Raw genomic sequence first — 18,026 nt, forward strand, 5'->3', positions numbered from 1 at the left:
GCTCAGGGATGGGCTACATATCCTTCTGTAAACTGAACCTTTAGATGAAGACCACTCCATCTCAGGTGGTTTCAGAATACTGTAACAGGTCAAAACAAATGAACAATACCTGAGGCTAGCTCACAAAAAAAACAAAGTAGCTCACACTCACTATAAGAGATTTATAAGAAAAAAGCAAAATGTTTACAAATATACAAAATTACAAGAAATACTTATTTAAATGTTTTGGGAGACAAAATACAAAACTTTAAGGTTATTGTGATTCCCCAAAATTGAAAGTTTTGAAAGTAAAAGTTTTGAACATAGTAAACAAATTGCTATGCATTAACTGACTTAGAAAAATAATTGCTGTACAGTAAACCCCCCATATTCGCGGGGGATGCGTACCACAATTCCCCCCCCCCCACAAATAGCTAAAATCCGCAAATACTTAGAACCCTTCTAAAAACACTTAGAACTACCTATTTTGATAGTTCAAACACACACACACACACACAAAAAATAAAAACGCTTATGCAGGTATTATCCTACTTACGATGGGGTTAGGTTCCAAAAAACCCATTGTTTGTTGGAAAAAACATATCTCTAATATAGCCTAGCCTGCACTAGGATATCAGTACATGTATACAAATATGGTAGCCTAATCTACACTATAAAGTATACTCTATACATACATGGTATAGTAATTATTAATATCAGTTAATTCTGGAGGTTCATGCAGAGTAACTTATGATAATTCAATACAAAGAGAAATTGAACAACAAACAAGAATTAGCTTAGCCTTCACTAGGGTATATCGTATACATATAGGGTACGGTAGCCTAGCCTACATTATACTGTACTCTATATTCACATCCTATCATACAAACATCAACATAATGAATATGGAACTTTTCCATGGATCTTTTAAAATGCTATGCCTTAATTCACTGTATCCAATAATATTGTATATATTCTTATATTGCTTTTGTATTGTAAATTGCGATCATAGCAATCAATGTTTTGGTTTGGAAATCGATTACGCGGTAAGTAAATTTCGCGTTATTTAACTCAGTTCAGAGTGCTTTTCTTGCTTCTAGTTAGCGCAAATGAATCTCTAGATACTTTATTTATATGGGGCAAGGTTATTTTTCGTTATACAGAGTGTTTTTAAGTCAAAATATAACTTAAATACATCTCATTGTGAAATTAATATAGCAATTTTTTCGTTAATAGATGATGTTGGCTGTTTGGGGGCGTTTGTTTTGTGTAAAAAAATCAAGATTCCATTCACTATTTTCACTTGATTTCATCATGATACAAACATTACTTATTTATCATTTACCAGTGCAAAAATAGCAGTAATGTGTTCTTTCATGCCAGTAGTTTTGATCAAAATACTTTCTCTCCAATTTTAATTATGGTCGAGTTTCATCCATGTTGCCGATGCAGGATAATTTACAGTCATTAGCAACTTGAACAATGTTTTCTCTGCTTCAGCCACAACTTGCAGCTTAAATTTAGCAGTATATTTCCTTCCTGGTCTTTTATCCATACCGAATAAGGGTATAATGTAAAAATATATCAGTCCTATTCTACTTAACGTCATTTGTACTATAACTACGGTATTTGTTTATTACCGTATGATGGTTGAAATATAAGCAAAACGGCTGTTATTATTCGATTCGGTGATAAGCAAAACAACAGTTTCTTGTTCGGTTATTTATGGCTGTACGCATATACGCAAGAGTATAACGTTACTAACAATACTTTTATCATTCTCTTTTACTTTTTAACTAGAAGATGGGATAAAGAGATGGAAGAAAAGAAGTTTGTATTGTAATTTAGTCTCTCTCGCTGCCTGATTGTATGCTGCTGCCTGCGCCCGCACGAAATTTAGAAATATTTTTTATAAATATTGTCTTATTGGTATTAACCCTTAAACGCCGACTGGACATATCATACGTCGACTAAAATTGTCTGTTGGGTGCCGAGTGGACGTACCGTACGTCGACTAAACAAAATTTCAACCTTCGGTCAACTTTGACTCGACCGAAATGGTCGAAAAACGCAATTGTAAGCTCTTACATTCTGGTAATATTCAATCATTTACCTTCATTTTGCAACAAATTGGAAGTCTCTAGCACAATATTTCGATTTATGGTGAATTTTTGGAAAAACTTTTTTCCTTACGCCCAGGTTGTAACTCGGCTGAAAATTTCAGAAATTCTTTCGTCATTTTGTCGTAAGTTTTGCACTGTTTTATATTAGCCGTTACATAAAGTTTTATATATGAAAATGTGTGCAATTTCATGTAAAATACAGCAACATACAACCCATGGTTGTAGCTTGTATCAGTTTGGAAATATTTTCATATAAACCACGATAACTGCCAAAATTTTGACCTTCGGTCAACTTTGACTCGACCGAAATGGTCAAAAAACGCAATTGTAAGCTAAAACTCTTATATTCTAGTAATATTTAATCATTTACCTTCGTTTTGCAACAAATTTGAAGTCTCTAGCACAATATTTCGATTTATGGTGAATTTTAAAAAAAAAATTTTTTCCTTATGTCCGCGCCAGAAATTCTTTCGTCACGTTGTCGTAATGTTTGCACCGTTTTATATTGGTCGTTACATAAAGTTTTATATATGGAAATGTGCGCAATTTCATGTAGAATACAACAGAAAATAACTCATGATTGTAGCTTTTATCAGTTTTGAAATATTTTCATATAAATCACGATAACTGCCAAAATTTCAACCTTTGGTCAACTTTAACTCGACCGAAATGGTAAAAAAACGCAATTATAAGCTAAAACTCTTACATTCTAGTAATATTCAATCATGTACCTTCATTTTGCAACAAACTGGAAGTCTCTAGCACAATATTTCGATTTATGGTGAATTTCTGAAAAAAACTTTTTCCTTACGTCTGTGCGCGGTAACTCGGCCGAACATCTCAGAAATTCTTTTGTCACGTTGTCGTAATGTTTGCATCGTTTTACATTAGTCGTTACATAAACTTTTATATATGAAAATGTGCGCAATTTCATGTAGAATACAACAGAAAATAGCTCATGGTTGTAGCTTTTATCAGTTTTGAAAAATTTTCACATAAATCACGATAACTGTCAAAATTTCAACCTTGGGTCAACTTTAACTCGACCGAAATGGTCGAAAAACGCAATTGTAAGCTAAAACTCTTACATTCTAGTAATATTCAATCATTTACCTTCATTTTGCAATAAATTGGAAGTCTCTAGCACAATATTTCGATTTATGGTGAATTTTTGAAAAAATTTTCCTTACGTCCACGCAGTAACTCGGCCGAACATCTCAGAAATTCTTTCGTCACGTTGTCGTAACGTTTGCACCGTTTTTTATTAGTCGTTACATAAAGTTTTATATATGAAAATGTGCGCAATTTCATGTACAATACAACAGAAAATAACTCATGGTTGTAGCCTTTATCAGTTTTGAAATATTTTCATATAAATCACGATAAATAGAAAAAATTCTACTTTCGGTCAACTTTAATTCGACCGAAATGGTCGAAAACTGCAATTGTAAGCTAAAACACTTACAGTCTAGTAATATTCAATCAATTAGCTTCATTTTTCAACAAATGGGAAGTCTCTAGCACAATATTTCGATTTATGGTGAATTTTTGAAAAAACATTTTTACGTCCATGGTTACTTAATTCATGCATCATTTTGTGATAATATTTTCTCTGTGTTGCTTTGATCATTTTACAATTTGTTATATACCAAAATCATCGCAATTTAGTGTACAATACAAAGAAAAAAAAATAACCTGTTAGCTTTAACCGTTTTGCTCACAGCACGATTTGTATAAAATTATATATGAAATTTTTTTGCGCTGTCATATATTTCAATATTTATATATGATAATGATATTTTTTTTAATTTCTGATGGTTGTGTACTAAACTTCAGGCAATGACAAAAAAAGGAGCCAAAAATGAACTCTTAATCTTAAAAACTAAGCGTGCTGTGATTTTTTGAAAAAAACTTTTTTTCCACTTCGGCGCTAACTCCTGAACGCCGCCGGCATACGGGAGACGTTTTTGTAAATAGAGGCTCGGCATTTAAGGGTTAATTGCATACCCCATTACAAAATCAAATTATCGTAAGGCGAATTATCATAACTCAAGCACTACCTGAGTATTTTAATAGTTTTATGACAAAAAGTGCATTTAGTTTTGAAAATGAGATGAAAATACAGTAATTAGTGATATTTCTCAGTGAAAAATACCGTGAATGGGCGAATTTTCAGCGAATAATGAGGATATAATTATGTTCTCTACAGAAATCCGCGAATCGTGAGACTGCGAATACGGGGGGTTTACTGTATAAGGAAATGAATGGAAAAACCAAATGAGCACCAAATCATAAGGAATCACACCAATTTGAAGTATACAGTAAACCCCCCTTATTCTCATTCTCACGATTCGCGGACTCACGTATTCGCGGATTTCTCTGTGGAACGTAGCTACCCATTATTTGTGGAAAATTCTCCCATTCGTGGTATTTTTCACAGAGAAATATTCACTAAGTACTGTATTTTCATATTTTCATGATTAAATGCACTTTTTGTGATAAAACTGTTAAAATACTCAGGTATAAGCATTTTTAGAGGATTTTTCACGTGTTTAAACTATAAAAATAGGCAGTTCTAAGTGTTTTTAGAGGGGTTTTAAGTATTCGAGAATTTTAGCTATTCGCGGGGGCGGGGGGTGCGGTACGCATCCCCCGCGAATACGGGTGTTTACTGTACATCATATGCAAGCCCAATTGGTGCTATACAGATGACTAAGCAAACTTATGTATGAAAAAACTCACAGAACAACATTAAAGATATGACAGTAAAGATAGATGAAACTATGATTGACAATAATGAAGGCACTGCAAAAACTTGAAAGCAGCATTTGTGGGAAGAGTATCAAAGCTGACTTTTTGACAGGCACACAAAAAGAGAACATAAAGCAGGATTGGGAGTATATGTGGGAAAAAAACAAGTTGATGTGACCGGGATTTGCAGGTCCATGAAAAAACTACAATAAAAACTACAATACAATGTAGGGTGATGGGGTGGTGATGTAAAAAAAAGTTTAATATCAAAACAAGGTCAGCTTACAACAAGCTTCAGTGAAAGGATAGAAAGGAAGTTTTAAAAGGAAAAATACTATCTTGGAAGCTATAACACTTACAAAATCATAGTTTTTGTGGTCAAGAGGTTTGCCACAATCCAAGAAACTTCAAAGTTGATTGTATGGTGTGTACAGTATAGCAGAGGATAAAATGGACTTTGTGGCAGTGTACCATGCTTTACTTCTTACTACCTTAGTAATCGGATATTATGTTTTAAACTCAATTTAAATTTGATCTTCATCGTGATATTATTGGTACAGTATTATTGAAAAGAATGGCTGTCTTAATGTGCTGTTGAGTTTATAATGTGTTTTCCCAATATCTTTAATGAGTTTCTTTGTAGCAGCAGGTAAATTATATAACAGCTGTCCAAAGTTCATTTATTCCTTATGTTTTGTTAATTCTCTCTACTATTACTGAAAGGCGATTGAAGCCAAGGGCACAATTCATTCACCTCTCAGTAAATGGTAGAGAAGTACTGAAACATTAAGGAATAAATGAACTTTGGATAGCAGCAGGTAAATTATAAAACAACTGTCCAAAGTTCATTTATTCCTTAACTTTTCAGTAGTTCTCTCTATCATTTGCTGAAAGGCAAATGAAGCCAGGGATACAATTCATTCACCTTTCAGCAAATAGTAGAGAGAACTATGGAAACGTTAAGGAATAAATGAGCTTTGGACAGATGTTACATAATTTACCTGCTGCTATCCAAAGTTCATTTATTAATTAACTTTTCAGTAGTTCTCTCTACTGTAAATGTTATATAATTTACCTGCTGCTATCCAGAGTTCATTTATTCCTTAACTTTACAGTTCTCTCTACCATTTACTGAAAAGCAAATGAAGCCAGGGATACAATTCATACACCTTTCAGTAAATGGTAGAGAGAACTACCAAAACTCTAAGGAATAAATGAACTTTGGACAGCTGCTATATAACTTACCTGCTGTTGCAAAGAAACTCGTTCGAGAGATTGAGAAACTGCATTGTAAACTCAACTACCAAAACATTAAGGAATAAATTAACTTTGGACAGCTGCTATATAATTTACCTGCTGCTACAAAGAAACTCGTTCGAGAGATTAAGAAACTGCATTGTAAACTCAACGTCATCAGACCGCCTTTTTTTTTTATGAAGTTTGAAAGGAGGTCTTCTTCCAAGATATTATTATTATTATTATTATTATTATTATTATTATTATTATTATTATTATTATTATTATTATTATTATTATTATTTTGAAAGTACAGTATTTTAAGGAGACCACTGAGTAGCATTTTAAGACTACTAGGGCTCATCCTAAGATTTTCTTTGTGAATGAAAGTTGACAACAGGAGGAAGATAAAGTTAAATCTTTTGAGAAGTGAACAAAAGGAATGCATAAAAAGTAAAAGGCAGAAAGGATTGCAAGTGGGACTGAAATGTCATATATAAAAACTTTTTGTAATGATCAAAGTGCAGTATAGAGTACATTGCGGTGTACTGCAGGGTAGTGTTCTTATTAGTAGCACCCTCTCTGCCTTAGCATTTAATAACATAATTTACCAGTTATCTACAGATAGGCAAGGGAGCTTTTATGTTGAGGATTTTATGATTCTGCCCACAAATAATCCATGTTGAGTGTACTCGTCAAAATTCAGTCGGAAAAATCAGTGTTTCTTATCATCACCATCATTGTCGGTGATTACAAGTGTGTAACGGCTCATCCAGTTTGGGTCTTTGAGAATTGAGAAGTCTATTGGATGAAGGCCTGTGGAAGCGTAATAGCTCACCCCTGGTATATATCGACATCTGTATGAGATGATCGAACTGGAGGTAGTAACTCCAGCATCCTACATAGCTTTTTTCTCTGGTATATATAGCAGTCTTAAACCTAGAAATGTGCTGATTGGAACCAATTTCACTGGGTGACACAGGTCTTCCCCCAGAAATAGATTTTTCCTTTGTCAAAATCCCTTTTACATCTTTCTTTTCCCTTTATGGTGTTAGACTTGAAGTGGAGACTCTCTGCACTCGCTTCTGTCTTTGCACTTCCTGCCAGAGTTCCTGTCTGGACCAGGTCTTCATCTATGCCATTTTCTGGGTCTTCCTGGAGGTCTTCATTTTGCAACTTCCATATCTTCTACTACTTTTGAATTTACTGTACGTACTCCCTTCTCTTCACATGTCCAGACCATCTTAAATCTTTGAGATCTCATTCTTATGTTATTTTCTGTAGAAATAGAGATGATTCCAGGATCGCAATGCTGTATTGAACTAAACATAACAGGGATCAAAATGTCATTGTAGTTTTGCATTTACTTATTTTAGTATTTTTTTTTTATGTGTTTGGAGTGACTAAAATAAATTATAATGGAGAATGTCTAATTGAAATGAGTTCTGAACGAAGCTTCTTAGTTAGAAATACTGTAGATGATTTTAAAAGAGGAATATTTATGAATACCATATTTTCTTTATAAAAACCATATTCTTCCAAAGAGAAAAGGAGGAAGAAAAGTTCTAAGTTTTTTACTAACTTGGAAAGAAAGCAGCAATGTTGATTTTTTTTATCAGGTTGCTATCCATTGAAATAACAATAAAAAAGGAATTAATCTCAATTGGTGATTAAGGATTTAGAATTTGGCTGTAATCAAGGCAAGTGACTTTGTTAAGGAAGAAACTGAGAGTCATGCGCTGGAAGAAGTTAGGTGAAATACAAGGACTATAAAAGCTGATACGTACTATGAAGCTTGGATGGGGTCTCTCAAAGTCAAAGTTTTATGCTATCAAAAGGCATTGGGGATATCTTGTTGAGACATGCATACAAGATCACAGTATTGTGGAGTATGGTGGCCAGGTCTTTTTTTTACTGCTGTTGACTCCCAGCTAACTGCTGGTGCCCATTTATGGCAGGGTGTACAGGGTAAGCCACCAACTGGAATCACAACTTGTCAGTGCGTAAGAAAAGTTGTAGGTGAATGTGATAAAAGATTTTTTTGGAGAAAAAGATGTTCTGGGAGACTGTTAAGGCTAACAAGTCAGGAGATCTCAATAAAAACTGTAAATGGATAGTTGTTGTCTGATTTGAATGTGTTCTTAAGTTAATGGAAGGGTATTATGAGGGGCAGTTAAAAGTAGATGATGAGAAAACTGATTTGTGCATGAGATGAAGTGGTTATTATAGATATGGGTAGTTGTGGAGGTGAATGTTGAGGATGTAAAGAGGTCTGCAGGAAAAAAAATTAATTCATGAATGCAGAGTAGTTGACTGTGGTCTGGAGGGTGTCTTGATTGGGGAATTGTTCAGAGGAGTGGTTATAGGGAGTCATTATCCCCTTGAATGTGAAGGAGAGTGAAAGTGAGACAGTTGTAAAAGGGGTTGCAGACAAGGATTTGTGTTGTATCTTCTTTTTTGTATATTTCTTTTTCACATAATTATGATGTGGAAGCTTGCTAAGCAAGTCTTACTCTGCAAGAATGTATAACAGTACTGTATAGAATTCATGACTTTTCCAAGGGCTTCAGACAAATGAGTAGGAACCCTTGAAAGCTAATCAGTTCTGTATTGTTATACAGTAATAATATGATGGCTCAGTCAGCTGAAATGAGGTCATACTTCACCTTTTATATCTCTTATTCAGTGTAACATTAATTATCGATTGATTTTTCTTTGCTAACACAAAAATACAAAAAACTATTCACAAAAACAGGTCATTAATATTTCCTATCAAAGTAGGACATGGTCAAAACAAAAGATTGGGGTTTAAGGAATTAGGGTGGCTGTGGAGGTATTTTGTATACTGTTGCAAGACTAAAAGGAGTCTTAATGACATTTGAGCTATGTTGCTGATTAGCTAGTATCTTCTAGCTTTAAATCATCTGCCTGATGCCTGTGCTATTGAGTTTGTTGCTGCAACCACAGTGACTGCATGCGGGCAGGCAAGCTACTGTTGTCCTGGGGTGGCTCTCTTGTGGTGTATCAGTATTTCTAATCCTGGTGCATGGTGGTATTTGGAAAGGTCTCTTCGCAGAAGGGATATTTCATGGTTGATATTCAAGGGTGGCTTGACATGTAATATAGGCAGTGACTTGAGTGTGCACAGGTGATGGCTGCCAGGTGCACTGTCAGTGGTTTTGATAGCAGAAATGAGGTCTTTCCTCATTGGAATAATGCTGCGGATTTCTTCATAATGCCTCCTAATGGCACCCCCTGGATGCAGTACAATTTCTGCTTGGAAAGGCACATATGTAGTAGTCTGAACTACTTAGGGGCCAAGGCATCAGTGGATGGAGCATTGAATGAGTAGATTATGCATGTGTTCCTTAAGGTTCTTTCACAAATTCGTTTATATATGATGAAGTTGATATGCTCTTGTTTGGGTTAGGATTGACAAATATAGTGGTGAAATCCCTGAAGGTGCTGTCATCCTCATGATGTTTAGAGCTGTTATTCTCTATATCACATTTTTTTTTTGTTGGGATGTACTGGTCTTGTTGTTTGGAAAAGTACCTGGATGTATCTTGTGATGTAGGTTGTCTTAATTTCCCACTTGTCATGGTTGAGAGAACCATTGTTAACCAGGATCTGTGCTACTGAGCCAGATATGGGCTCTTATTCCAGAAGCAGTGGGACGATCACTCTCCTAACTTAAGCACACTGATAGCACAAAGATTTTACCTGTCAGGGTATTTGTTGCACCAATTATGACAAAGACCCCTTTGGCTTTATAATTTTGTCAATCTCACTAACAACAGTGGTGAGGAAAGGTGGTGTCCCTTTCTTCTTCTTTCTATGTGGGGTCGATGTTTCTGACAGCTTTCCTCCACCTGGCTCGGTCAAACACATCGTCCTCTGACAACTGTTTGTCCCTCAGATCTTCTTTAACAACATCATCCACCTTCACTTTGGTCTTCCTTCTCGCTCTCCCACCAGGCACCTCCAACTGCATCACTCTCCTCCCTTACATATGTCTCATCTCTTATCATCTCATGGCCATACCACTGCAGTCTTCTTTCCTGGGCCTTCTCTGATAGTTCTACAACCTTATTGGTTCCTCTTATTCTTTCATTCTTGATCATGTCCATTTTTGTCATTCCACACATCCATCTAAGCATTTTCGTCTCTACCGCATCCAATTTCTTCTCTTGCTCTTTCTTTACTGGTCATGTTTCAGCTCCATATATCAAAGCTGGTCTCACTGGTGTCTTATACACTCTTCTTTTAACCTTTTAAGTTGATTCTGTGGTCACACAAGACACCTGACATCTTTCTCCAATTTTTCCATCCAGCCTGCACTCTGTGTGATTTCTACATCCAAATCTGCATCCCCAGCTGCTGTTGAACCAAGATACCTAAATTTTCATACTCAGTTCAACATTGTTTCTTCCATACTAATCCCGGAGTCTTTATCTTCATTGAACCTTAAATATTTAGTCTTCTTTCTACTGATCTTTAATACATTGGCTTCCAGTATCTTCTTCTTTGCTCTAGTTTTGACTCCACTACCCTTCTGTTGGTGCTGCATATCATGATGTCATCAGCAAACAGCATGCACCAGGGGGATTGATCTCTTATTCTTTGAGATAACACATCCATAATCAGGTCAAAATTTGGACCGGTAAACAGGTTCCTGCTGTTCCAAGGGAGTAACAAACAACTGGGGTATTTTCCCTGACGTAACTGAAAAGGCCTACTTCAAAGGGGTTATACCGCTGTGCACACAAAATGATGCTCAGATCCACAACAGGCAACTCCTATCTTTAACTGGAATGCACGTGGTTACGTAGGTGTATTTGGAGCGTTATCAAGGAATCGAGGGCGTGCACGGAAGGTGCCAAAAAGGGCCTCAATTCTGGGGACTTAATTCCAAGAAATAAACCAATAATTCACTTCACTGTAGGTAGGTTATCATTATGTTAACACAATTTAAAGTATTTCAGGTCTCACTGTGAGTATATCACCTTAGAAAGGAAACAAAAAAACTAGTAGGAGGCTGATAGACACAACTGACTTAAGAACCTTGATCTTGGTACATTACCTTCGTCAGGAGACAGCTTCCTCGTCTTTGGGGGGCTGACAGTGGAGGGTAGCATTGAGGGACTTCACTACAAAAGGACACTGTAGGCTCAAGGACAGCCACATGGGATTGCAAGGGGCAGCTTAAGGAGCAGAGTGGAGGATCAAATGTCCTGGGATAGTTCTGACATCTTCTGAGCCGAGAGTATTCTTCTAAGGGTGAGCAAGTCGGCATTCCTTCGTTTATGCCCTCATAAGGATTAAGCTGGTGTTCATTCCAGTCATCGCTACTGTCGTCCACCTGGAGTCCCGTTTTCTATGGTCCACATGCGGGGCATCTGCCAGGTGTTCAGTATGGCAGCGATCACATAGGTCAGTCGCCAGCATGGGAACGCTTTCTCTTTTGGGTGTGCCTGCCTCAGCGGGATTAGCGATCTCCGGATAAGTTCGCACGTGAAATCAAGATCTCTGGCAGTCACTAGGGCAAAAAAGGCATGTGCGAGGTTTACCTCTTGACACTTCCCTCATCCAGTTGACATTCACACCCTAGTCAGGTTGGAATGGTTACAGGCACATTAACTCATCTGACAAGTTTCTCGCTTTCACACTCCGTGGGTTAAAGCTCTAAAATTTTAGCACATCAGCAGAATGATAGTCAAATAACAACAATATAAAAATCATTTGTGACATTTACTCTATTTGCAGAATCAGTTTAGCTGACAGTAAGGTTAATCATTTTAATAAGAAGATACTAGACATCATTAAAAATGGATAGTGAAGTAGTTGTTTATTTAACAGCAACTTAAAAGCAACACAGTTACAATAATTATTCTTAAAATACTCCATTCACTTAACAGTAAGTGAGATGGTTGTTTATTTACTAACAACTCAAATGTAACAGAGTTAGTTACAACACTTATTCTTAAAATACCTCATGCACTTATTAGTAACAGACTTATGTCAAAACAACATGCCGTTATTTCACCTTGATGAGGCAATACAATGAAGCATTCATGGTCTTTAATTAGGGGTTGCCATGATGCTTAGCGCAACGGCTATGTTCCATTCGAGGCATGATATTACGGGTGTCAAACAGACAAGGTTACAGGTACATGAATAGTATCAATGCATGGTGCTAACTAGGGGAACCAATGGCTCGTAAATTACCGAGAGAATAGAATATTAACATGAAGGGAGTATTTAAACTTTGGGAGCTACTGATAAGGCAGACCAGTAACATGGCACTGTGCCACATTGGCACTCATATAGGAAAGGCCTAAAAGGCACAGTTATACATAATTTAAAATATACCATGCTTTGTATGCATGAAAAAGGAGGTCAAAAGGACTTATACTGCTTAATATCTAGCAATTTGCACTCTGGATTGGCAAAGTGGGATTCAAAGTAAAAGTGAGGAGCTGTTATAAGGCTTCACAGAGGGACTTATGATTGGGCAAGGCTGCCAACAAAGAAAAGGTGTTAAATTAAGAGACTTGGAAGGGAATGAGAGAATGATTAAAAAGGTAAAAGAGAATATTACATGAAGAAATCAAATTACAAAGATATAAGGAAAATAGATAGGGGAAGAAACCTGGCATCCTCTTCTGGATAGAAGGGCCAAAGCTCTTTGTAAGATGAAGTAAGGCACTGTGCCAGATTGGCACTAGTGAAGGAAGGCTCGGTGGCTCTTCAGGCTACCTAGATACTCTATGCCCTTTACCCTTCTTCCTTGGCCCTCTTTTAGGTAGCTGGGCCAACATATCGTGGGAAATTTGTGGAACTGATGCGTCCACTCCTGTGTTTAGGAGGGTGGCTGCAGATTTTGGAGTAGGTTCTACTTCAGGAGTGCCACCTGTTCTGGCTGCTGTGGCACTGAGAGCAGGGGCATTGCCTACTATTGTTAATACCAGCTGTCACAGTTCCACGAAAAAAGGAGTTTACTATGTGTGTGTGTGTGTGTGTATATATATATATATATATATATATATATATATATATATATATATATATATATATATATATATATATATATATATATATATATATATATATATATATATATATATATATATATATATATATATATATATATATATATATATATATATATGTACACACTGTACAGTAATACCTCGATCTTATTTTTGAAGTAATTTGTAAGTTTTCCTGCTTTTATATGTAAAATTGGTATGAAAAATATTTATTTTTTGTGCATGGGTAGTGTATGACACCAAAGTAAACTAGCATACTTTACCTTAAAATACAGTAAAATCAATCAAAATCACAAAACAGCTGTTGATGTAAACATTCTCTCTCTCTCTCTCTCTCTCTCTCTCTCTCTCTCTCTCTCTCTCTCTCTCTCTCTCTCTCTCTCTCTCTCTCTCTGCTCTTTAATATTTGTTTTGCCACATGAGTTGTATTTTTGTTTCTCTCTCTCTCTCTCTCTCTCTCTCTCTCTCTCTCTCTCTCTCTCTTACTAAGGTAAGAGAGAGATTTTTTATGCATATGTAACATGTGTTTCTTTGTTTTGTACTGTATACTGTAGTTTTATAGATAAATGTGATGTTATTTTTTTATTTTTTCATGATTTCCATACTATAATCACAACTTCTTGAATTTCCATAGTAAATTATGTAAAATTTGAAAAGAATAATATGGATTCCCAGTGTTTTCTCTGAGGATCAGATTGAGGGGGTGTAACCTGTCAATTATCTTGACATATTGACAACGAAGTGGAGAAAATGTTGCCCACTAATGCTTCTCTCCGAAGAAACCAATTTACTCCCGACATGAGGAATTAAAACTTGAATGACACGCCATAGAAATTCTCTCTCTCTCTCTCTCTCTCTCTCTCTCTCTCTCTCTCTCTCTCTCTCTCTCTCTCTCTCTCTCTCTCTCTCTCTCTCTCTCTCTCTCTCTCATAATAATAATTCAAGAATAATTTCACTCTTTTGATACAGTGCTCCCCCATTTTTACATGGGGTTCCAGAACCTACTGTGGAAATGCAAAAATCCCTTCTAAAAATGCTTATAACTGGCTTATAACTAATATCAATACTGTACGTACATTTTACACATACTGATATTTTCCTGTATAAGATGATTTTGAAATGATATTTACTGTACAGGTACGTATTTTATGATAATTCTACTGCATGGAGCATATCTGAAATAACGTGGGTAGTGTAGAATGATGGGACATGTACCTCCAAACAGAATGCTACGTTTGTTACGTCATGTTAGTACTGTATTTTTGTGATTACTGTAAAGACAAAATCCACGAAGGAAAGAGAAACAATGGAGTGCTACAAGGCCTTTCGACTTATAGTCCTTTACTTAGCAGACTGAAGAAATATAAAAATAAGTTTACAAAGAAAGCTCATATAAATGACAGATGGGGAATACAAAGGAAAAAATATGTACCTGGAATCCAACACAATTGAAGAATTAGTAGAACTGCCAAAACAGGGTTAAATATTTAAGAGGTTTTTACAAAGGATTAGACTCAACTGTTCATAAGTAGGGACAGGGCAATTAAAAGGCTATACAAGGAGGTGACTGACCACCAAAAAATGTTATAAACATACAACTCAATAATTCTTTTTTTTTTTGTAAACAATAACAATTTTTGCACGTCACTGTAGTCCTGAGTTCTTGTCTTCTGTGGTTCAAGCCCACAAGATGATGAACTTATCAACTAAAAAATTTCCCTTCGGTTAACATACATGAAAACATATTATTTCTGAGGTAGAGCGAATTAGATATTAAAGGACTTTTGTAGCTTAATGCTTGTATATGAATCATGGTGATGTGATGAATTTCATTCATAATGTGGCTGCGTGTGACAAACGCACTACACAGTTAACAGGGTAGAGGTGAGTTGATACTGATTCTAATTACAAACACCTAAGTTTGACAGTGATTTGTAGGTGGGAGTCGGTATCAACTTACACCTCCCTTGATGGCCGTGTGGTTTAATGCGCGTCACTATAGTCCTGAGTTCTTGTCTTCTGTGGTTCGAGCCCACAAGACAACAAACTTATTATCAACTAAAGAATTCCCCTTCGGGTAAATTATATGAAAATATATTTCCGAGGTAGAACAAATTAGATATTAAAGGACATATGTAGCTTAATGCTTCTATATGAATCATGGTGATGTGATAAATTTCATTCATATGGTATATATATTACACCTATAAGAGGCATAACTTACCTTTTTTCCTGCTGTCATGCCTGGTCAACTGTAGAAAAGTGAATCCATCTCTCTCTCTACCTCTCTATATATCATATCTAATAATTAACTAGGCCACTGAATCAAATGCCAAGATACAAAAATAAACTTTTATTCAGAATCTAACTAAAGCATTAATCTAGGAGGTGTGAGTCAGTAATCTGACTTCCCAAAAACCAAACTAAAAATTAGATCAAAAGAAAACAGGATCTCAAAAAAAAAAGAAATGGCAGGTACTAAACCAAATGGTAAGACCAAAATCATATTACTACCAAAAAACATACCACTTATCACATTGTTAGCCAAAACAGTCTTAGTCGTTTCAACGACATGATCATCACTAGTCAAGTCACAAATTCTGTCATCATATACCATAAAATGCACCATTTTGAATGTTCATTACACCAGAACATCCTTATTCCAAAATCTACCATGGGTCCATTAAAACATCCCTGGGAAAGAGATAGAAGTGTCTCTATTAAACCCCAGTACATAGTACATCAAAAAATACAAGTGCAACCAATATTAAAATAAAAATAAATGCATAATGGAAAGATCGTGTGAGACACACGACAAATAGAAATGTGACACCAGCTGTAAAGAAAAAATAAACTTAGATTTTCAACTCAGTCTCAACAAGGGGAAACATCATTTTCCCTGTGTGTGACCATCATGGCTTCTTTGTGCTGGGCTGCACCCACACACCGCAAAACACTGCAAATCAAAGTTCTGGATCATGATCATTGTACTTAATGCTTATGGTTTCCTAGTAAGGATTTTAGGTTATGCAAAGCAATTATCTGAACTCATTAATTAACTTTGTAATTTTTTATGAAGTTTAATTTGTGTGCTATTGGGAATTACTCCTGAAAGGAATTTTACTACAAGTATATTTTTCTTTATGATAACCTATATATTATGTTAATTCTAAAGAGGTCTAATTTAATTTTAATTTTGCAATACCAGCCATTGTTTTTTAATAGAGTGTCATTATTAACCAGCTGTGATATACTAGCTAAGTGAAAAAAATGTTTTGATGATAATGCATAATAGTCATATATTGCATTTTAGTGTGTACAGTACATTGTTCTAATAAGTAAACTACCAAAATCATTTTGATAGGTTATAGAGCATTTGTTCTAGTTATCTGTTTCATTCACAACCTGAAAAGTCAAGCCTCTATATTTTTTTACAAAATTATGTTTTTTATACATAAATCTCAAAATTGTGTTTATATTTAGTGTGCAGAAACATCCTTCTCAGTAATGCTATACTAGTTAAGTTACATGCATAAGAGGTTTTAATTTTACTATAAATCCTGTTGGTTACCTGTGTTGTTTCTGTTTCACCATGTTAGAAGTCCCTTTTTTTATGAAAATACAGATAGATGTACCTGGGAAACAATAGCAATACTGTATATTTATTCTTATGAGGGCATTTGATTTATGTTTTGGTTGTGATAAATTGGCTTTTTAAAGTCATATTTAGAAAAACTTTGTCCACAGTTACAGTATTTAAAGACAAATAGAATTGCTCTTTTATTTTTCATTTGTATCATTATTATTGCTTTGTAAGGGTTAATTGTTTCTAATCGGCTCCCTGACCACTTTTTCAAACACATATTGCTTTCCACAGCAGAAATGTCTGCAGTATGGCAAGCAGTTAAGATTATTAAAAACATACGACCACAAAAATGTGTAATTTTTAGTGACCGTAAGTCTTTCAAAATTATCTTAAAATTTTCTTTGTCCAACAGATTAAGATTTATTCGTAAAATTCTTTGAAGCTGGTGTAAGACTGAAATGTTGGGTCTTTGCATATGTAGGCATTAAGGGAAATGAAGATGCATAAAGCAGCAATGTGAGTGTATGGTAAGCTTTTTCAAATGAGTCTGATAATGAAAAAAAATTAAACCCACTGTTGGATTGTTGTGTTCTTCCAGAAAAAAAAGCCACCTTTGTGACACATTTCACTCACAGGTATCTGATAAACAATCCATGTGACCTAATCCAAGAACGCCAAGTAAAGAGAATCGAACAATGCCTATGGTTAAGCATAGTTTGTGATTTTCCAGTTCTCAACTAGTAAAATGTTTTGAAAAAACTCCCTGAAAGAAATTTAACCAGAGTCTTCAGCATTTTAGGTTATCCAGTCATTAAATGTTTTAAGGAGTGGTAGCTTATAGGACAAACTCTTTAGGCCATCCCTGTTGGAGTCAAGAATGTTGGTTGGTCTGGTTAAACTTTTTAGTATATTGTAAATAAGTTTAGCATATGAGGGGATTATGTTATATATTTTTTTATTTACTTGTGTAGATATGTTTCAGTTATATATTTTTTTATTTACCTGTGTAGATATGTTTCAGTTTGTGTGACAAGGGAATCAGAGTTGTGTCATGTTTCTTTATTAGCAGCATCTCTCTCTCTCTCTCTCTCTCTCTCTCTCTCTCTCATTCATTTTAGAAGCTTAGGTCAGAGTACAGTACTGTATTTCAACTAGTGTTGTTGAAACATATTGCTACTGGAAGCACAATGAAAATGAATGAAACTATAACACTCAAGGTGGTTGCGAAAAAGTAAACAATAAAAACAGACAAAAATCCCATCAGTTTGACATTATCTTCCACTGTGTTTACATACCTGT

At 35.3% G+C, this 18,026-nt stretch overlaps 1 protein-coding gene across 1 annotated transcript in view; it reads left to right on the forward strand.

Moving 5' to 3' along the window:
- Positions 1 to 18,026, forward strand: part of LOC136831270 (ecto-NOX disulfide-thiol exchanger 2) — a 149,633-nt gene that overhangs the window by 36,634 nt on the left and 94,973 nt on the right. The gene's annotated exons all lie outside the window — the stretch shown is intronic.

This window comes from Macrobrachium rosenbergii, chromosome 48 (assembly GCF_040412425.1).
Source record: "Macrobrachium rosenbergii isolate ZJJX-2024 chromosome 48, ASM4041242v1, whole genome shotgun sequence".
Lineage (NCBI taxonomy): Eukaryota > Metazoa > Arthropoda > Malacostraca > Decapoda > Palaemonidae > Macrobrachium > Macrobrachium rosenbergii.